The sequence below is a fragment of the Nomascus leucogenys genome, chromosome 8, assembly GCF_006542625.1.
Source record: "Nomascus leucogenys isolate Asia chromosome 8, Asia_NLE_v1, whole genome shotgun sequence".
Classification (NCBI taxonomy): Eukaryota; Metazoa; Chordata; class Mammalia; order Primates; family Hylobatidae; genus Nomascus; species Nomascus leucogenys.
The window spans coordinates 28,312,352-28,335,374 of NC_044388.1; the positions used below are offsets into that span (position 1 = coordinate 28,312,352).

The window sequence follows — 23,023 nt, forward strand, 5'->3', positions numbered from 1 at the left end:
TGGGGTTTCACCCTGTTGGCCAGGCTGGTCTCGAACTCCTGAGTTCAGGCAATCCCCCCACCTTGGCCTCCCAGAGTGCTAGGATTACAGGTGTGAGCCACTGTGCCCGGCCTTATTTCTAAATACACACATAAACTATCAGAGTCACTGATAAATCATTCTACTTAAGAAGAGAGAGAAGTCTGGGCACGGTGGCTGACGCCTGTAATCCCAGCACTTTGGGAGGCCAAGGCAGGATACTGAGGTCGGGAGTTCGGGAGCAGCCTGACCAACATGGAGAAACCCTGTCTCTACTAAAAATACAAAATTAGCTGGGAGTGGTGGCGCATGCCTGTAATCCCAGCTACTCAGGAGGCTGAGACAAGAGAATCCCTTGAACCCAAGAGGTGGAGGTTGCGGTGAGCCAAATCGTGCCATTGCACTTAGCCTGGACAACAAGAGCGAAACTCAGTCTCAAAAAAAAAAAAAAAAGACGAGAGAGAGATCAGGCGGGAAGGGAAGGAGGAAGGAAGGAAACGAGGAGGGCAGACAGGATATGGCCAAAGAATGGGCTTAGACTCGTGCTCCAGCAGAAGCTGCCAGAAAGCCAGGAGTTCTCCAGGTGGATTTGAACCCTACAATGGCTGAGGGGCAGCCTGGAATGATCCCTAGTGGTGATACCCTAACACAGCTACAATTGCAAATCTCAACGGGCTGTACCCCCATCCCTAGACGTTTTAAGGAAAGGAGCTACTTAAATCTCATAACTAATCTATGATTATAAACTAACTCTTTCAAATCATAGATTATAAACTGTGTTCTTTCAAATATCTCTTCCAAACCCCCTCATGGTAGAGAAAATCAACATCCAGTCCCAAGATCTTGAGGTGTAACTGAAGCAGCCATGTTTGGGCATGAAACGTATTTGAACTCTCTCGCTTTGCCTTTAAATTCATGCACTCTTGCTAATGTTCTATTCTTGATGTAGTAGCAAGGGCACGTTCACTTTGTAAAAGTTCATCCATAACAGGCATTTGTACACCAATGTTCACAGCAGCATTATTCCCAGTCACCAAAAGGTGGAAACAACCCACATGTCCACCAGTGGAGTAGGAGATAAACACATGTGGTCTATCCATACAGTGGGATATTATTCAGGCTCAACAAGGAAGGAAATTCTGACACAGGTTACAACGTGAAAAAACCTGGAAGCCATGCTAAGTAAAATGAGCCAGACACGAAAAGACAAATATAATATATTCCACTTATATGAAGTACCTAGTTCAGTCACAGTCACAGAGACAGAAAGTAGAATGGGGGCTGCCAGGGATTGGTTGGAGGGGGAGAGGGGAGTTAGTGTTCAATGGCTACAGAGTTTCTGTTTTGGAAGATGCAAAAGTACCAGAGATGGCTGATGGTGATGGTAGCACAGCAGTGTCAACATACTTAACGCCACTGCACTGTACACTTGAAAATAGTTAAGATGGTGAGTTTTATGTTATGTATATTTTACCACAATAAACACAAAAGCAACCCAAAAAGCCTATATGGGTATATACTTAGGAACATGTGATTTTACCTAGATATGCTATTCTTGGGGGTGGGTGAAAGCATGTTTAGAAATATGCTTTTCCGGCCAGGCACAGTGGCTCACACCTGTAATCACAGCACTTTGGGAGGCCGAGGCTGGCAGATCACGAGGTCAGGAGATCGAGACCATCCTGGCTAACACAGTGGAACCCTGTCTCTACTAAAAATACAAAAAATTAGCCGGGTATGGTGGCAGGCGCCTGTGGTCCCAGCTACTCAGGAGGCTGAGGCAGGAGAATGGCGTGAACCCGGGAGGCAGAGCTTGCAGTGAGCCGAGATTGCACCACAGCACTCCAGCCCAGGCAACAGAGCGAGACTCCGTCTCAAAAAAAATAAATAAATAAACAAAAGAAATATGCTTTTCCCTGGGCATAGTGGTGCATGACTGTAATCCCAGCTACTCGGGAGGCTGAGGCAGGAGAATCTCTTGAACCCAGAAGATGGAGGTTGCAGTGAGCTGAGATTGCGCCACCACACTCCAGCCTGGGTGACAGAGTGAGACCCTGTCTCAAAAAAAAAAACAAACCAAAAAAAAAAAAAGAAACGTGCTTTTCTCAATTTGTAACTGTTTTAGAAAGATATTTAGAAAAGTATCTTTCTCACTACATCTTCGAGTCATGCAGGCCCTCTGAAGAGCTATACTGTGTTTACCTTGGTACCCCAGTGGTATATCAGGACAAGGCTGGGGGCACAAGAAGTCCATGGATCCAAGTTCCAGAAAGATATTATAAAGAAACTGCAAATTAAGTTGTTCACAAGTCATCACCGTAAGTTATCTTGTCATAAGTGTATGTTTTATAGGCAAGTGGCACCATTTCTGCAGAAGATACCCTCGGCACTTTGTTGGCAACACATCAAGGAGGATACGTCTGTTGCCACGGGACATCCAGAGGGCCAGCTGTGTCTGCTTGTCTGACAAGGATTGTAGGAATGAAAAAACTAAAAAGAAAACATCGCTCTGTGCTTAGAAGACTATAATTAAATATAATACTTAAGGTATCCCAAGTGAAGGGATCAAAAGCCCTGGACAAGAAGAACCTACTGTGTTCCTAACCACAACCTCGGCATCTGCTGAGTTAGTTCTCGTTCTCATCTGCCGCACGCACTACTTGCCTGGTGATATTGTTTCTGCCACAGGAAATGCAAAAGATTTGTTAAAACTCTGGACAGAAGTCTGAACTAAACAGTCCCCATCATCCTTTATCATCATCAACCAAGTGGCTATTCTTTCTTAGTTTGTTTTTGAGACAGGGTCTCACTGTGTCGCCCAGGCTGGAGTGCACTGCAGCCTTGACCTCCTGGGCTCAAGCAATCTTCCTGCCTCAGCCTCCCAAGTAGCTGGGACTACACCACGCCTGGCTAATTTTTTTTCTTTTTTTGTAGAGACAGGGTCTCGCTATGTTGCCAGCTATTCTGAAAAGGTGCCTAGAGACGTCCCTGACGCTGGTCACGGAAGAAGGGCTGCCAATACGCTTGGCCAAGAGGTGTTCCCTGCTGAGCAAGCGCCGTGTTGGACAGCACAGGTGAGAGATTTCTGATGTCTTGCTTCAACTTACACAGGACTGAAGACTTAAGACGCTCAGCTGTGTGTTGCTCTGGCTGCATCTCTGTGAATGTCTGGTTGGCCCTTCCTTTTCTAGGCTGCAACAGCTATTCCTGCCTTGTCTGTGGGCCTAGAGCAGAGTGGCCTTGGGCCACTTCATCTGAGGCCTCATGGACCACCCAGGGTGTGACTGCCATGCAGACCGACCACAAAAGCCTTTCTCCAGGGGGAAATGGACGATGACAGTAACAAGCTGCTCTTTTAAAGCCAGGCAGCCCCTGGGAATGGGAAATCATATCTCCTGCTGTGGTTTGAATATGTGTCCCTCCAAAAAATTCATGTTGAAATTTAATCCCCAATGTGGCAGTTTTGAGAGGCGGGGCCTTTAAAAGGTGGTTGAGTCAGGAGTACTCTGCCCTCATAAACTGATGAATCCATTCATCAATTAATAGATGAATCCGTTATCATGGGAAGGGAATTGGTGGCTTTACAAGAGGAAAAGAGACTTGAGCTAGCATGTTACCATGCTCAGCCCCCTCACGATGGTCCTGCATCACCTTGGAATACTGCCAAGTCCCCACCAGCAAGAAGGCCCTCACCAGATACAGCTCCTGGACTTTGGACTTCTCAGCCTCCATAACTGTAAGAACTAAATTCCTTTTGTTTAATAAACTACCCAGTTTCAGGTATTCTGTTATAAGCAACAGAAAATGGACTAAAACACCTCCTAAGGCTCCCCAAACTTTAAAATGAAGGAAGCAGTCATGCTTGTGCAACTGCAGCTGCTGGTGTGGAACCACCTAGAAATTCTTCCTCCATGGAGACAGCCTGTTAGCTAAGGAAAAAGAACCTATGGCCGTCAGAAGGCAGGGTGGTTTAAGGTTAATGTCTTGCCACTTTGGAGTTCCTCCCGTTGAATGGAATCAGGTTGACCAGCTTCTCTGCCTCTAACTGGCTATTTTATGGAAGGTCTGCTCATTCCCTGTTTCAAAGCAACAAGCGTAACAGCAGAACATCTAGGAGTCCTGCGACAAGGGATTCCTTTTTCCCACATGATCTGCCAAGAAAGGAGAATTCCAATTTACAAGTCTCATTAACAAGGTGGAGAAATTTCTTCATCACTCCATTTCACTTAAACTTAAGTAATGAAAATGCTAAAAGCAGAAGGCTCTGGTGTTGTATTAGTCTGTTCTCATGCTGCTAATAAAGACATACCCAAGACTGGGTACTTTGTAAAGGAAGGAGGTTTAATGGACTCACAATGCCACATGGCTGGGGAGGCCTCACAATCATGGCAGAAGACAAAGGAAGAGCAAAGGCATGTCTTACATGGTGGCAGGCAACAGAGCATGTACAGGGGGACTCCCATTTATAAACCATCATATCTCACGAGATTTACTTTTCAGGGGAAAGATCTACCCCTGTGATTCAATTACCTTTCATTAGGTCTTTCCTACAACACATGGAAATTATGACAGCTACAATTCACGATGAGATTTGGGTGGGGACACAGCCAAGCCATATCAGGTGTTACATATCTTCATTGGTCAAATGCAGAATAAAGTCATGCATAAACTAAGGACTTCAATGGGAAGCCTATATACCCCTACTTCTCTGTCATAGGATTTGAGGGCTTCAGCATGAAGGTACCAGCTGTCAGAGTATTCAGGTGATGCTCAAAGAGGGGAGATTGTCCTCTATTAGATTTCTTTCTGGGGCCTTTGTTTCTTCCAGGAATCCCAGCAACAGTCATTTCACTCATCCTATTTTTATACCTTGGAGTCAAATAATGAGGAAGTATACTGCTGTCTAGTTCAGAGAGGGCAGCTCTGAGCCCTTACAGTTTTGCAATGAGCTAGGAAACAAACCCTGGCTTCCTGATTTTGCAGTTCATTTATCTCAAGCACCAAATGTCCAATTACTAATATTTACACAGGGATTTCTGACAGCAGGTGTATAGGAAGTGATAAGCTCAGGATGAAGCCTGAGCCAAGAATTCTTCAGAGAGCAGCTGAGAGTCCATGAGTAACATGGAGAACCAGAACCACCAAAGCCCAGCCACGAGGAGAGGGGGTTAGACCCTGGCTCCCTGGGTCACCAGCTGTGCCCTCTGGACAGCTTATCTGTTTATCCATTTCCTCAGCTGAGAAATGAATTTGAAAATTTCCACCTAACTCTTTAGTGGGACCTTGTAAGAATCAAATGACATAGTGGACAGAAAAGTGCTTTGAAAGAAAACATACAATAGGAATGTAACAAGTTACACAAATCAACAGAACTCAGATCAATTATAAAAAAAGACATTTTGGGGAAAATTGGGAAATGCTTAAATACAGACTGCTATTTGGCATTAGATGATACCAAATATTTTGTTTTTAGTTTTCTTAGGTCTAAAGATGGCATCATAGTTATTTAATATCTTTAGAAATCACACTGAAATATGTAGCAAGGAAATGACATGATGCATGGGATTTGCTTTAAACTACTTCAGCGACAGAAAGAGAAAGGGACAGATGACATACATGTGGCAAAATAACTGTTGAAATTCAGTGAGAAGCTTATGAGGCATCATTATACCCTTCTCTGTACTTTTTTGCATACTTGAAATTTTTTTACAATAAAAAAATAAACAATGTAGTGTTTTCTGGGACTCAACACCTTCGCTGATGGTCATGTCCAGACCACAGAAAATCTGTTTCCTTCACAAAGCCCTTCCACACTGGCCATCTAGAGGTCAAAGGACAAGGACTTGGGAAGAGGCCAGGAGAGGCCAGGCAAGGAGCCCAGTTGGAAAGAAAATAAATGGAAGCATCTTTGCAGAATCTCCTATCTGCGATACTTAAAATGTCAGCCAATGTGTGATGTTAAGTACGTTTTGTTTTCGGACCTGAGTTTCATACTCAACTTTGCCACTCAATGCCTAAGTGACCTTAGACTAAGTCACTTTCTAACACAAAGTTACAGGGAAGCAAATGCACATGCATGCACAAACACACATATACATACACACGCGTGCACACATGCGTGCACACATATGCACACACATACACACAAGTGCACACACGCACACATACACATGCAAACATGCACACAAACACAAATACACATATACACACATACAGGTGTGCACACATGCACATAGGAATACATACGCACACACACGTACACACATGCACACACTGCGTGCACACACACACCTGTGTGCGCATATAAACACACACCGGTGCATACACAAACACACGCATGAGGACACACATGCATGCACACATACACGTGCACGCATGCATACACAAACGTGCGCGCGCACACACAGATTAGTGAGACTGAATTTCCTTAGGGAGAACCTTGGTAGCCACCGGGACCCATGGGGAGCACGCATTTTGTCATGGGTCTGGTGGCCATTCCAGGGCAGATACTAGGGACCAGGAAGAGGAACGGGACAAAGGTGAGGAGAAAGGTTAAAAATTTAGTCAAGTTAGGATCCAGTGAGTCAGTCACTTATCTGAGAACTGACCAGGGAAATGAACTCTTCCTCTTCCACCCTAAACCCCACCCCTGACCATTAAGTACATGATACACCATCAATAACGAATTCATTCCACCAAAGATGACAAATGTTGTTTTGGGGTTCCAGGATGGACAGGCTAGCGGTGGTGTAGGGGAGGGACCTGGAGTAAGAGGCAGGGGTTTCAGTCCCCACATTGACTTAACCCAGTGGCCGTGAGCCTCAGCGTTTTTCTTCCTCTGGGAGAAAAAAAAAATTATTGTTTTTGAGATCTCTGCAGTTTCAAGATCTTAGGGACGAAACTAATTTGGAGCATGTTTCTGTCATACACATCTCTCCCCTCATCAGGACTTGGGATTTCCTAACCATATTGAGTAGTTCAGCCCCCTCCCTCGCCGTGTTCTGCGGTGTTCTCTTCCTCACACCCTCGCCCCGCCCCGCACTCCGGCTGTTTTTTGGTGGTATTAGCCCGGGCACTGAGAGGAGGGAACCTCGCTTGTTCTCCCAATCATCTCTATTCCAGCGCTGATTCCTGGGACACCTCGAGCAGGCAGGGACACCTCAAGCAGGCAGCCACACCCAGAGGGCTTCGAGATTTGGGCTGGTGAGAACGGGCGCGGTGGGCAAAGCGCCTGCGTAAAAGTTGTAGGCACTTGGGACCGCGGGACCAACGGCTCAAGATTGGGATCAGCTGTAGCCGTGGGTTCGCTCGTGCCCGTTCTTTCCAACTCCAGGGCTTCTCGGTGATGACGGCGGGAGAGGGTCCCTGGTCCCTGGAGAGGCAGGGCGACTTGGGAGTGCATACCTGGCGTGCCGAGCGCGCCTCTGCTCCCGCAGGACTCACGGCGCTCCCGCGCTCCCAACAGCCTTTGGAGCAGGCTGGGGGTTGAACCGGGTTCAGGCAGTGGACGCAACAGCTCCCAGGCGCAGCCCCCGGGGTCCCCGCCCCCACTCCGTCCCAGCCCAGCACCCTCCACATCCCCAAAACCACAGCCCCGAGGGCACTCTGTCTCCCGACCCGTCTCCCGCGTGCCCCACTCCTCAAAGCCAGAACTCCGGAGACGCTGTCCCTGGAGCCACGCTACACTCTCCAAGACGCCCAGCGCGCACCGAGACTCGACTGGCTGTCCCGCCTGATAACGGGCGCTCGGGACGATCAACTGACCCAGCGCCTGGCTCCCCGGGCGCGCCAGCAGCCGCGCCGCGCCCGGCCCAGACGAGGTGGGGCTGGGCGGGGCCGCCCGGGGCGGCAGGAGGACCCGTTAGCCTGCACGTCCTCGCATCGCTCCCCGCAAGAAGTCTTTGGGAACCCCCAGGCACTGTCGAGAGGCAGCCCCGCGCAGGACGAAGCCTGGAGACCCCACAGGGACGCTCCCGCTTTCTCGCGAACCGCTTCGGGGAGGGGGTGGCGCGGGAAGCGCTCTTACTTGGTTTCAAGGATCCGCAGTGGCCGGGCTGGGACCGCGCTCTCCACGGTGGTCTCCCTCCGCTTCCGCCGCCGCTGAGCCCCTTTCTCGAGCAGAGGGGGCGGCTGAGGTCTCCGATGGCTGGAGAAAGCAAGCACCAAGTGTAGGTAGCCGCGCGCTGGAGTCGCGCGCTTACTCTTTTCCCCCTTACTTTTAACCAGAGGAGGATGGCAAACCCCTCCCCGGACCCACCCCTTTCCCCGAAGGCGGCCGCCGCAGCAGGCCCGGCCTCCGGCCTCTTTTGTTGTAATTCGAGAGCGGCCACTCCCAGGGCCCGAGGGAGCTCCGCGGGGGAGGCCAAGGCCTGCGGGGCAGCCCTTCCCAGGCTCCTCGCGCCCGGGTTTCCGGAGCCTGAGATGCCGGGAAGGGGGCCTTTCCTCGGGAGATTCCTCTACCCCTTCCTCCCCGCAGCGGTCCCAGAATTTAACCCTTCGATGTCCTTGTCCACCAGCCTTAGGGCCCGTGCCTTGTCCACCTCCTATCCCGAAAACCCTGGCCCTCCCTGGCACATAGTACACGCTCATTTAAAGCTGCCGAATGAAAGTGTTCAGAAACTTGCACCCATCTCGCCTGGGTTTCACCTCCCTTTTCCTATAGGGGGAAAACCGATCCTGAACCAGTAAACAAACAGCCCCCTTTCGGCCAGCAGATCACATCTTTGGCCCTGGCCAAGCCTCTCCTCCGAGGACTAGTTTTCTTCTTTGAAAATTCAACGCTTTGGATTCCGTGACCTCTGGGGTCCTTCCTGGAATGGCAGGGCTGGGATTTACAAGCCCTGTGTTTGGGGACTGAACAGGACACAGCTAACGGGTGGCCATTGTGCAGAAGGACTTCCTGTGCCTGGCTCTGAGGCTCCGGGTGGGGGATGGGCATGCTGGGAGAGCCCTCTGCACAGAGAGGGCTCCTTAAGCAAGAGCAGGGCTTTGCCAGTCCCAAGGAGGCAGCTAGCTGCAAAACAAGGGACTCCTGTGCAGAAGTAGACTGTCACCTGAAAGGCGGCTCCTTCCTCAGTCCTCTCTTACTTCACCCCCTGACGAGACAAACCCCTCCCAAATCTCACCTCCAGCCCAGGCTTCCCTCCTAAGCCATGGATATTTAAATCCATTAGCCTCCGAAAGACTTTCACCTGGACATTCCCATGGCCATAGCTACCCTGGCAAGCCCCAAACTTGGCACTGCAACTCACAGTCCACCTTGACCCCTGTGAGCTCTCCCAGGCAGATATGGGGTCTTCTCCGTTGCCTCCTCCTTACCCTCCCCACTGATCAGTCCCTGGCTCTGGTGGGCAGTAGAGGGAAAGGCTCAGAGGAAGGGGGTGTAGTTATCAAAGGCAGGGGGAGGGATCTTTGTGGTGGTGGAACTATTCAGTATCTTGAGATACAGAAAACCACACAGGTGATACAATTATATAGAACTTAATACACCCAATAAAATTTCAATTAAAAATTTAAAAAAATCCTCCGTGGCTCCAGGGTCCTCAAAATGTAATCTGAATCCCGGCTGGGGGCGGTGGCTCACGCCTGTAATTCCAGCACTTTAGGAGGCCGAAGCTGGCGGATCACGAGGTCAGGAGATCGAGACCATCCTGGCTAACACGGTGAAACCCTATCTCTACTAAAAATACAAAAAATTAGCCAGGCGTGGTGGCAGGCACCTGTAGTCCCAGCTATTCGGGAGGCTGAGGCAGGAGAATGGGGTGAAGCCGGGAGGCGGAGCTTGCAGTGAGCCAAGATCCCGCCACTGCACTCCAGTCTGGGGGACAGCGACACTCCGTCTCAAAAAAAAAAAAAAAATGTAATCTGAATCCCTTGATTAACCTGACAGGGCCTCTGGGGCATTTCCAGCCTGCCCAACTCCCAACCACGTCTCACCTCTCCCCCTGGGCCTTACTTTCTGTGCTCCTATAAGCCTTCTATTTCACACCCCAGGACCTTTGAACGTGACATTCCCTTGCCTTCTCTGCACAGTAATGCCTGGTTATTGAGCTTTCACTCAGCTGTCACACTCTACACAGTGCCTGGACGTACCAGATGCTCAATAAATGCTGGTGAAACTGAGCTCTCCCCTTTCCCCATCTCCCATCCTTCCACTTCTAGTCCTACCCCCTCCTGCTAAAGCGTTCACCAATAAGGTAGAAAGTGAAAGGAGACCAACTTTGTAAATAATCTTTTGTCTGTTATAAAGAAAAGCAAACTTCTTGTGAAATATTCAGAAAATACGTAAAAATATAAGGAAGAAATTGTCACTCTGGTGTCTTATCACCCATAAACACCTACTGTTTGGAGTATTTCCTTCAGAATATTTGTTCAACCAAATTGTAGTTACGGTTTTTGTATCCTGATTTTTTTTTTTTTTTTTTTTTTTTTTTTTTGAGACAGACTCTAGCTCTGACTCCCAAGCTGGAGTTCAGTGGCGCAATTTTGGCTCACTGCAACCTCCCCCTCCTAGGTTCAGGCGATTCTCATGTCTGTCTCAGCCCCCCAAGTAGCTGGGATTACAGGCATGTGCCACCACGTGTGGCTAATTTTTGTATTTTTAGTAGAGACAGGGTTTCACCGTGCTGGCCAGGCTGGCCTCGAACTCCTGGTTTCAAGTGATCCACCCACCTCTGCCTCCCAAAATGCTGGGATTACAGACGTGAGCCACTTCACCTGGCCTCTGATTTTTTTTACTATATCATTTTGTGTTAATTTTTCAATGTAATTTTTAATGGTTTTAGACAGTTCTGGTCTGAAATTACTGTGCAATGGAGTCATTTCTCCATTATTGGATATTCAGTTGTTTACAGCTTTTTGCTAGTGTAAATTATGCCATGACAATTATCCCTGTGAAAGTAATATTTATTGATTGGGTACAGTGTGGTTCCTGCTAATTGTTACAGATGAAAAAGCCCTGGCTCGGAGAAGTGATTTTCCTAGTGTCACAGAGCCAGTGAATGGCCGAGCTGGGAGAACCAAAAGGAGCTTGACTCGTCCAGCAAGTATTAGTGGCCCACACTGGAGGCCTCAGTAAGTCCATCTCTGCCTCGCCATGTCCTCACTTCCAAGACAAAATGAGTAGAGTATGTGAAGTTTGCACTGTGTTTTATTGATGCCTTTTGTTGAACCGAAATAAAGACTTAGGCAACTACTTCAGGACAGCAGTAGACCCTTGTCCCAGATGAAATAAAATGATGGCGGGATGCCTTATGTCTGTGAGTCTGGATACACCTCCCCCCCTGCCACCTCCACCACTCAGGTCCTGCACTGCTGCAGAGGCAGAGTTGTACAATGGGTTCAAGGCATGCTTGTGCAGTCAGGGGGCCTGGGTTCAAATCTTGGCTCCACCATTAACTGATGTGAACTCCCTTTTCCTTCACATGCTTCATCTGTAAGAAGCGCCTCACTCAAAATGCTCCTAAGAGGTTGGGTGGGGTGGCTCATGCTTGTAATCTCAGCACTGTGGGAGGCCAAGGCGGGTGAGTTGCTTGAGTCCAGGAGTTTGAGACCAGCCTGGGCAACATGGCAAAACCCTGTCTCTACAAAAAAATATAAAAATTAGCCAGGCATGGTGGTGCGGGCTTGTAGTCCTAGCTACTTGGCGGGGGGCTGAGGCAGGAGGATCACTTGAGCCCAGGAAGTGAAGGCTGCATTTGAACTGAGATCACACCACTGCACTCCAGCCCGGGTGACAAAGCGATAACTGTAAAAAAAAAAAAAAAAAAAAAAAAAAAAAAAAAAAAAGCTCCAAAGGAGTAAAAGGACTGAATGGGCTCAGAACAGTCCCTGGTGTTGTACAATAAATGTTGCGTTGTGAGGAGGGCATCTTTGAGGAGGGCACAGTGACTTCTTGTCCCTCAGGGCTTCAGACCCCACACGGGGAGAGGGAAGGCAACATCTCCTGTCCACCCCATCCCCAGGGGTCATGTGAATTACTGCATTAGGATCCATTCCCAGAGTGTGATTACCGAGTCAAAGGCTAGAGGCTATTCTTTCTCTTTTTTCCCTTGGCTTTTGCACTCTCTCAGTCTCTTGCCAAATCACTCTCCTACCAGTCTGGACTGACTTAGATTGAAAGAAGCATAGCATGTCCCAGTAGGCATAGCCTGAGGCTCCAGGGAGGCCCAGCCAATGCTGTAGCCGGTCTGTACCTTCATGGTGCTTATATGCCAGAGTAGGAGACTGACAAGACACAAAGACACAGAAATGAGGAAATGTGGGAGTCGGGTGGTGACAGAGTGCTACAGAGAAAACTAAAGCTGGTGAGGACAGAAGGTGAAGGAGGCTCAGGTGCTAGTCCAGAAGGGGTGGCCAGGGAAGGCCCGTCTGATGAAGTGGGAAAGTAGGAATAATTTTAGTAGGTATTAGTAATGATTACTTAGATGAATAAAAATGCAGAAACGAGTAGTTAAATTTATAGAACTGCAGAAGAGGCTCCATATGGTCTATTTGTTAAATTAAGTGGGGAACCAATCAACCAACCAAACAGACAAACATTGATCCAGCCATCTGGGAAAGTGACTTGGAAATATAGTCACGTGCCGCATAATGACATTTCAGTCAATGACGGTCCAGGTATATGTCGGTGGTCCCGTATCACTTGGTGGTCTCATAATGTTATAATAGAGCTGAAAAATTTCTCTCTCCTATTGATGCCATAGCTGTTGTGACATTGTCATGCAATAAATTATTCACGTGTTTGTAGTGATGCTGGTGTAAACAACCTACAAGCTGCAAGTCATATGACAGTCTAGCACGTGTCACTATGTATAGTACATAATAATTGATAATGATAATAAATCACTATGGTACTGGCTTATATATTTACTATACTATATACTTTTAATTGTTATTTTAGGGTGTACTTTTAGTTATTAAAAAAAAAAAAAGCTGTCCGGGTGCAGTGGCTCATGCCTGTTATCCCATCACTTTGGGAGGCCAAGGCGGGCGGATGACCTGTGGTCGGGAGTTCGAGACCAGCCTGGCCAACATGGTGAAACCCTGTCTCTACTAAAAAATATAAAAATTAGCCCAGGCATGGTGGTGGGCGCCTGTAATCCCAGTTACTCGGGAGGCTGAGGTAGGAGAATCACTTGAACCCGGGAGGTGAAGGTTGTAGTGACACGAGATCGTGCAACTGCACTCCAGCCTGGGCGACAGAGTGAGACTCCATCTCAAAAAAAAAAAAAAAGCCTAACTATAAAACATCCTCAGTCAGGTCCTTCAGGAAGTATCCAGAAGAAGGCATTGTTATCCTAGGAGATGACATCTCCGTGTCTGTTAACACCCCTGAAGACCTTCCAGTGGACCAGGACGTGGAGGTGGAGGACTGACATTGATGATCCTCACCCTGTGTGGGCCTAGGCTAATGTGCGTGTTTGTGTCTTAGTTTTTAACAAAAAAGTTTACAGCACAGACAAAAATAAATAATTTTTAAAATAGAAAAAAAGCTTACAGAATACTAAAGAAATTTAAAAATTTGGTACAGCTGTACAAAGTGTGTTTTAAGCTAAGTGTTATTAGAGGAGTCAAAAAATGTTTTAAAAACTAAAAAGTTTATAAAGTAAAAGAGTTACAGTAACCTCAGGCTAATTTATTACTGAAAAATGAAATATTAGGTATAAATTGAGTGTAGCCTAAGTGTGCAGTGTTTATAAAGCCCACAGCAGTGTACAGTGTACATTCACTCACCACGTACTCCCTGACTCAGCCAAAGCAACTTCCAGTCCTGCAAGCTCCCTTCATGGTAAATGCCTTCCCTAAACCGGTCTATCTTTTTTGTTTGTTTGTTTTTTGTTTTTGAGACGGAGTCTGGCTCTGTTGCCCAGGCTGCAGTGACACGATCTTGGCTCACTGCAAGCTCCGCCTCCCGGGTTCACCCCATTCTCCTGTCTCAGCCTCCGGAGTAGGTGGGACTACAGGTGCCCACCACCACGTCCGGCTAATTTTTAGTATTTTTAGTAGATACGAGGTTTCACCGTGTTAGCCAGGATGGTCTCGATCTCCTGACTTCGTGATCTGCCCACCTCGGCCTCCCAAAATGCTGGGATTACAGGCGTGAGCCACTGTGCCTGGCCTTATCATTTTTTTAATTGTCTCTTTTCTATGTTTAGATATGTTTAGATACCCAAATACTTACTACTGTGTTACAAATGCCTGCAGTATTCAGAAGAGTCATATGCTATACAAATCTGTAGCGTAGGAGCAACAGGCTAGCCCATATACCCTAGGAGTGTAGTAAGCTATATCACCTAGGGTTGCGTAAGTACACTCTGTGATGTTTGCACAATGACAAAATCGCCTAATGACGAATTTTTCAGAATGTTTTTCCTCATGTCATTAAGCAATTAACGTTGGTATATGTTAAGGGGTGGGTGTTCGATCTGGCCTTGGGAAGGGGATGGTCACATAGATCACATATTCCAGTGTTCCTGTGTTGGCCAGATATCTATCAGGTCCTATGATGTGGCTTCCTTGTTTCTCACCATTCCAAATCTGAGCATTCTATCACAACCACTTTTGATGAGTGTGGAGTTTCATCAGAGGAGAGAATGGGGAGGAGGAGAACTCCCGCCTCCTCTGAGGAAGCAGCGCCCCTTAGTGGTCTGTCTCTCACACGGCAATGTGCGCTTGCTCTCTTCAGGGCCAAGCTATACCAATGGGGTTAAAACCCTAAAATTCTAGAGATTTAAAGGGTTAAGATCTAAAGAGCCGCCAGGTAACTTGAGAAATTGTGCTCCAAGCATCTTGTTTACAGACATGGAACCAGAGGCCCACAGAGCTATCAACCCGAGCACCTTCCCTAGGAGGCTTTAGCAGGGGTGCTGAGACCAGACCCAGACCCAGGTCAGCTAAACCCCAGGAGAGTTCCAAATCTGCTCAGAAAGTACAATTGTAAATTGCATATGTATGCAGTCAGGAGTGGTTAGGACGCATCTGCCTTTTTCCTAGGAAACACAACGTTTTTACATTGAAAAGTGTAATTTCATTTAATCTATTCTCTAGGATGTAAAATTATTCTGTCAACCACAGTGTGCTAACTTCAACCCTTTCCTTTTCTTTTGCTTAATTTATTATTATTATTGTTATTATATATATTTTTTAAGACAAAGTTTCACTCTCGTTGCCCAGGCTGGAGTGCAGTGATGCGATCTCAGCTCACTGCAACCTCCACCTCCTGGGTTCAAGCAATTCTCCTGCCTCAGCTTCCTGAGTAGCTGGGATTACAGGCATGCATCACCACGCTCAGCTAATTTGTGTGTGTGTGTGTGTGTGTGTGTGTGTGTTTTTATTTTTAGTAGACATGGGGTTTCACCATGTTGGTCAGGCTGGTCTCTAACTCCTGACCTCAAGTGATTCACCTGCCTCGGCCTCCCAAAGTGCTGGGATTACAAGCATGAGCCACTGCACCTGGCCTTCTTTTGCTTAATTTATTATTAATCGTGGCCGGGCGCGGTGGCTCACGCTTGTAATCCCAGCACTTTGGGAGGCCGAGGCGGGTGGATCACGAGGTCAGGAGATCGAGACCACAGGGAAACCCCGTCTCTACTAAAAATACAAAAAAAATTAGCCGGGCGTGGTGGCAGGCGCCTGTAGTCCCAGCTACTCGGAGAGGCTGAGGCAGGAGAATGGCGTGAACCTGGGAGGCGGAGCTGGCAGTGAGCCGAGATCGCGCCACTGCACTCCAGCCTGGGCGATAGAGCAAGACTCCGTCTCAAAAAATAAAAAATAAAAAAAAATTTATTATTAATCGTCATCATTAATAGCCTGTTTGAGAGTAAGAAACAGTTTACTTGGAGGAGCTCAAAGCTTCTCATAGCTTTCTTTAATGAAGAAAGCTATGCAAGGCAGTCCTCTGTATTCAGCAAAGAAGAAAATTCAGTCTGGTAGGGAGAAGCTTTCCATGAGACCAGGTTCCACGACTAACTTGCCCTTTCCATCACCAGCGTGGGTTGGGAGTGACTCAATCCCTCTAACAACTTCCTATGCTTGGAGCCCATTTAGGGTCCCGTTCAGGGTCACGTCACTCAGTGACTCCCCTGCTTTGAAGCGGGACCAGGATCAGTACAACTTAAGCAGCCTGGGAAGGTCCTATTTGTAATAATAAAAAAAGTGTGCTTTCCTCTCCTGGGGATTACCATATCTGAAATCTTTCAATTAGAAATTAGTTCCTTTGAGTGAACTACCAATACATGTAACAGTGTTTTAGTACATTTTCTGTTGCTATAACAGAATACCACAGACTTGGTAATTTAAAATGAACAGAAATATACTTGACTCATGGTTCTGGAGGCTGGGAAGTCCAAGGGCATGGCACTTGGAAGGGAGAGCAAGCGAGAGAGCAGGAGGGGGCCAGAGTCCCCTTTACAAAAAGCCCACTCTCGAAATAGCATTAATTCATTCATGAAGGCAGAGCTGTCATGACCTAGTCACCTCTTATCAGACCCCAACTCCCAGCTCTGATGCATTGGGGTTAAGTTTCCAACACATGAACTCTGGCGGACACATTCAAACCATAGCAAACAGTATAGTTGAATCTCAAACATATCACGATGCCTGCCTCCAACTCTGACATGCAGAAAAAAGCCAGCCACAAAAGGGAGACATACTGGATGATCCAGTCATAACTCTAGAAAACTCTAGAAAAGTCCAAACTAAACGGCAGGGACTGAAAGCAGATCACTGGTGGCCTGAGGCTGGAGGTGGGTGAGGTGGCCTGGGAAGGAGCATGAGGGAGCTTTCTGTGGTGATGGAAATGGCCTATTCCTTGATTGTGGTGGTGTTTATATTAGCATATGTGTTTGTCCCAAACTCATGAAACTGAACACTTAAAATGGGTGACTTTATTTTAGGTAAATTACTCCATAATAAAGTTGATTTTAAAAATTAGTCCCTTGGGTGCTCCTCTTCTATCCTCTTTCAAAATGAAAAGTTTGGTCCAGGCTTGATGGCTCATGCCTGTATGTAATCCCAGCACTTTGGGAGGCTGAGATGGGAGGATAGCTTGATCCCAGGAGGTGAAGACTGCAGTGAACTATGATGATGCCATTGCACTCCAGCCTGGGCAACATAGCAAGATCCCATCTCTAAATAAATAAATGAAATAGGCTGGGCACGGTGGCTCATGCCCGTAATCCCAGCACTTTGGGAGGCCAAGATGGGCAGCTCACGAGGTCAGGAGATCGAGACCATCCTGGCTAACACGGTGAAACCCTGTTTCTACTAAAAATACAAAAAATTAGCCAGGCATGTTGGCGGGCACCTGTAGTCCCAGCTACTCCAGAGGCTGAGGCAGGAGAATGGCGTGAACCTGGGAGGCGGAGCTTGCAGTGAGCCGAGATCACGTCACTGCACTCCAGCCTGGGAGACAGAGCCAGACTCTGTCTCAAAAAAAAAAAAAAAAAAAAAAAGAAAGAAATAAAATAAAATGAAAAGTTTGGGGAAGAGTAATGCGGGGTAATATGTGGTTTAGAGTACAGCAGCTGGAGCAACACTGCCTGGGTTTGAATCGCAGCTCTACCACTTACAAACCATAACTGAGCAAGTTATTTTTCACTGGGCCTCAGTTTTCTCACCTGTAAAATAGGGAGGGACCTCATAGGATTCTTGTAAGGCTGAAATGAATGTATGCATGTGAAGTGCTCAGAGCCCAATGCCTGGCAGACAGCAAGTGCCACTCAATTTTAAACTAATTTACATGGACGTGACTTGTTAGACACAGACTCGCTTCAAATTGACAGCTTTTTTCTAGTTATGATTCTTTAAAAATTTTAAGAGCAGTTTTAGATTTACAGAAAAAAATAAACAGAAAATGTAGAGAGCTCCCATATGCCCCTCATACACAGTGAGTTTCCTCTACTATTTTCATCTTGCATTTCGGTGGTACCTTTGTCACAATTGATGAGCCAATATGGACACATTATTATTAACTGAAGTCCGCAGTTAACATTAGGGCTCATTCTTTGTGTTGTACATTCAATGGATTTTCACAAATGTATCCATCATTGCAGCATCATGCAGAATGGTTTCACTGCCCTAAAAATTCCCTGTGTTCACCTTTTTACTCCTCCCTTCCCTATAACCCCTGGCAACCACGGATCTTTTCACGGTCTCCATAGTTTTGCCAACTGCAGAGTGTCCCATAGTTGGAGTCATACAGTATGTAGACTTTCCAAGAGGGGTCTCTTTCACTTAATAATATACGTACTTATTTATTTATTTTTAGAGACGGGGTCTCACTACATTGCCCAGTGATCCTCCCACCTCAGCCTTCCGAAGTGCTGCGATTACAGGCGTGAGCCACTGCAACCGGTCTCACTTAGTAACATACATTTAAGATCCCATGCCTGCTCATGGCCTGATAGCTCATTTTTCTTTTTTTTTCTTTTCTTTCTTTCTTTTCTTTTTTTTTTTTTTTGAGACAGAATCTCAAGAGCAGTGGCACGATCTCAGCTCACTGCAACCTCTGCCTCCTGGGTTCAAGTGATTCTCCTGCCTCAGCCTCCCCAGTAGCTGGGATAACAGGTGCTCACCACCATGCCCAGCTAATTTTTGTATTTTTAGTAGAAACGGGGTTTCACCATGTTGGCCAGACTGGTCTTGAACTCCTGACCTCAAATGATCCATCCACCTCGGATTACAGGCATAAGCCACCGTGCCCGGCAGAGAGCTCATTTTTCAAATTGATGAATAATATTCCACTGTTGGGATGTACCACAGTTTATTTATCCATTCATCTATTAAAAGACATCTAGGTTGTTTCTGAGTTTGAGCTATTATGAATGAAGCTATTATAAACATTCATGTATAAGTTTTTGTGTGGACTTAAGCTTTCAACTCCTGTGGGCAAATATCAAGGAGTACAAATACCAGTTGCTGGATCTTATTGTAAAAATATGTCTAGTTTTGTAAGAAACTGCCAAACTGGCCAGGCATGGTGGCTCACACCTGTAATCCCAGCACTTTGGGAGGCCGAGGCGGGCGGATCATGAGGTCGGGAGATCGAGACCATCCTGGCTAACACAGTGAAAACCCATCTCTACTAAAAACACAAAAAATTAGCCGGGCGTGGTGGTGGGCACCTGTAGTCCCAGCTACTCAGGAGGCTGAGGCAGGAGAATGGCGTGAACCTGGGGGGCGGAGCTTGCAGTGAGCCAAGATCGCGCCACTACACTCCAGCCTGGGCAACAGAGCGAGACTCCATCTCAAAAAACAAAAAGAAACTGCCAAACTGTCTTCAGAAGTGCCTGTATCATTTTGCATTCTGACCAGCAGTGAATGAAAGTTGCTGTTACTCTACATCCTTGCCAGCATTTGGTGGTGTCAGTGTTCTGGATTTTAGCCATCTATTAGAATTAGCCATTCCAACAGATGCCCAGTGGTGTCTCACTGTTGTTTTAATTTGCAATTCTGATAACATGCGATGTGGAGGATCTTTTCATGTCTGTGTTTGCCATCTGTACATCTTTGGTGAGGTATCTGCTCAGATCTTTTGCTCCCCGCCCCCCCTTTTTTTTTTGAGACGGAGTCTCGCTCTGTCACCCAGGCTGGAGTGCAGTGGTGTGAGCTTGGCTCACTGCAACCTCTGCCTCCTGGGTTCAAGCGATTCTCCTGCCTCGGCCTTCTAAGTAGCTGGGATTACAGGTGCCTACCACCACACCCGGCTATTTTTTGTATTTTTGTTCATTTTTAAAAATTGGGTGTTGACTTTTAAGAGTTCTTTGTATATTTTGGACACAAGTCTTTTATCAGATAATGTTTTGCAAAATTTTCTCTAAGTTCGTGGCTTGTCTTTTCATTCTCCAAATTGTTTTCCACCAAGCATCTAGAATGCCATCATACCTCCCTGTCTATGTGTGTGTTTGTGTGTGTGTGTGTGTGTGTGCGTGTGTGTTTTGTGGGGTGGGAGTAGAAGAGAGAAGGACAACATTCAGAAGGAAAGGAGGGTACTAGGAATGAATAACACTTGATGTAGTCTTCAAGGGGCTTCTTATATTCTGATTTGAGAGAGACGATCTCATATTCAATAACAAGAAAAAGCAATGTGAGATTCATTGCAAATGCCTGGCACCCTGCAGCAAGCAGAGATCTGAAGGATTAGAGATGGCGGTGGGGGCTGCATGGAGTCTGGAGGGGGCGCCCATGTGCAGGAGGAGGAAATTGAGGTGAGAGGAGGAATGACCTGGAAAGAAGAGCAAAGCATTCCAGACTGCAGTAGGTGCTGAGTGGCATGAGAGAGTCGCGGACCAGGGAGGCCAGCTTAATCCTTCCTCCTGCGGGAGCCCCAGGACACCTGGGAATGGGGCGGGTGGGGAGGGGCTGCAGTCGTTGGACCCTGGCAATTTGAACTACGCACGGAACATGGGGTGACAGATTCTGAAGACAAGCTGGGACAATATTCTCATTTTGCTGCTTCCCCTAACTTCCCTTTTGTCCCCTCCACGTGGAAAGTCTCCTGCTGGGAGAAAAGGGAGACTTTCCCCTAGCACAGTCAAGCAGAGGGGAAAAAAGGCTGATTGAAATCTCATTCACAGACACCTGGCTTCTGCCAGCTCTGACCACCTTGTCTCAAAGATGCAGCTGAAACGGGGAAGGGGGAGCACCAGACAAAAATGGGAGCTTTTCTGCAGAGAGATGGGCTGGCGCTTGGCAAGGCCCATGCTCCGGGCTGCAGCCCAGCACAGCCTCACTGGTCTCCCAGAAAGCATATGAGATGCCTGCTCAGGGCGCTCAGGGTTGGCTGAGGACACAGCCTGACTGCTCTGTTCCAGTCACTGGTATTTATGAGCCTCCTGTGAGCCCAGACCCAGGTCTGCACCACAGGGGAGGCAGGAAAGGTGCAAATTCTGCTCTGCCCGCCAGCCCCCTGCACTCCAGGGGTTGCCCATGGTGGGCAGAGGATGAGATGTTCAGAGGAAGCCAAGGTTCAGGAAAAAGAGCCCCCGAACCTCAATAGCATTAGCACGAAAACAGGACGAACACGTCTCTGGACTGAATTATGTCCCTCCAAAATTCACATTAAAGCGGTAACTCCCAATGTGATGTTATTTGGACATGAGGCCTTGGGGAGGTAATTAGAGTTAGAAGAGGTCATGAGGAAGGGCCCTCAGGATTTTATTAGTGGGTTTCTATGAAGAGGCAGAGAGAGAAATCACTCTATTTGCCAGGAAAGGTCCAGTGAAAAGACAGGTCTATGAACCAGGAACCAAATTGGCCAGCATCTTGACCTTGAACTTCCCAGCCTCCAGAACCATGAGAAATGTCTGTTGTTGACGCCACCCAGTCTGGTGTTTTGTCATAGCAGCTGAGCTGACTGAGACAAACACATGAGTGATGTTCCCTTCCCAGCCTTCCAGCCACAGCTGGCTGTGACCAACACTGGGACACTGGAGACTTTGCTTCTCTGTTCACCCCCTCCACAGTTTACCTTCCTGCTCTGGGCCAGCGGTTGTTCTAGAAGTGTGGTTGGGGACCACTGGGAGTTACCAAGACCCTTTCAAGGGGTCCACTGGGTCAAACTATTTTTAAAATAAAACTAAGACCTTATTTGCCCTTTTAGTCTCATTTTTTTAGAGCTGGTGATATGTCAGGAGCAGCTGGAGACACTTCCTCCAGACTGACCAAGGCTTATCATTGGGGAGAGCTCCAGGGACATCAGGCAACTTGGATTCCAGTCCTAGATTTGCCCTCAGGAAATGGGGCATTGACTTAGATAACAAAGCCTCCTCCTCACTGTAGCAATGGCATGGTCCCATTTTCCCTGAATCTTGGTGTTCTTTTTCATAGATTGAGATATAATTTTATATCCCCTATATATCTCACAAAGCTGCTAAGGAAGCCAAATAGATTAAATGTGAATGTTCTCTAACAAGAGAAAATTGTTCCATCATTATTAGGTGTAATTATTAAGAGAGGAGCAACCCAAGGAGAATCAGGAAATGAATATCCCTGCCATCCCAAACCACTGACTTGAAGTGAATTCCTCTCCAGCCTGTCACTCACGCCTCACCAACATGGGCTAAAACCTGCTTGTGTGAGAGTGACGGACCCTGGGATCTGCCCACCCACAGGTCTTAAGCCAGCCTCTGCTCTGGCAGGGTGTAAACACCCAGAGTAGTCAAACAACAGAAGGAGAGCCCTGGATGTAGACACCCAGGGGAACTACTATCCAGGGGAACGAATTGGTCCCATTACCCCATCCCTGTGGCCCCTCCACCAGTGGAGCTGCAGTGAGAGGTGGCGGAAAGCTTCACCTTTCTTGTCTCTTCCACTTTGTAGAGTTCCCCCAGTATCTCTGTATTTCTGCTATAAAATGACTACTTTTGGCAGTGATTATGCTGCAAAGGTCACATTGTCTTTTCAGAAGGGCAGTTCAGGTTGGAACTGAACTGGGTTGCACAGCCACTGGGTGGTGACAGTGTTTCTCCGCAGGTGACCTCCAACTCCAATCAGGGGATACCCAGACCTGCCCAGACTTTGGCTGGGCTCTGAGGCAAACCTTCCAGACGGGATGACGGAGGCTGCAGTTGAGGCCTGTCAGGAACGATGGAGCAGGAGATAAAGTCCTGCGCTGGAAAAGAACGAATGTCACAACTCTATTTTACAGACAGTGGCTCCGAAAGGCTTTCATCACACGCATCATCTTGGAGCCCCTCGACCTCTCTGTGAGGCAGGTGTGACAGGAGTTTTTGCTCACATTTTATAGGATTGGAAAATGAAGTCCAGAGAAGTGACATGGCTTGCTGAAGGCCACATTCGAAGTGACAGAGGCAGGGTTTGGCTGGGCCTTCCGATTCCAGGCCACAGCCAGGACTTTCTGAGTGCAAGCTCCTTTCATCAGATGCTTACTACAAATGATTCAGGGCACTGGGCCATGGGGACATGGAAATAAAGATGACATGGGGTCCCTGTTCCTAAAGAACTCAGAAGGCCGGGCACGGTGGCTCACTCCTATAATCTCTGT

The 23,023-nt window shown here is 47.4% G+C and overlaps 1 protein-coding gene across 1 annotated transcript in view; it reads right to left on the reverse strand.

The window, feature by feature from the left end:
• LOXL2 (lysyl oxidase like 2) overlaps nucleotides 1-8,220 on the reverse strand; it is a 103,840-nt gene extending 95,620 nt beyond the window's left edge. Inside the window, exon 1 of the mRNA XM_030816982.1 lies at nucleotides 8,045-8,220. The gene's annotated coding sequence lies outside the window, so the exon portion shown is untranslated. The remainder of the gene's footprint in view (nucleotides 1-8,044) is intronic.
• Between the last annotated feature and the right edge of the window lie 14,803 nt (nucleotides 8,221-23,023).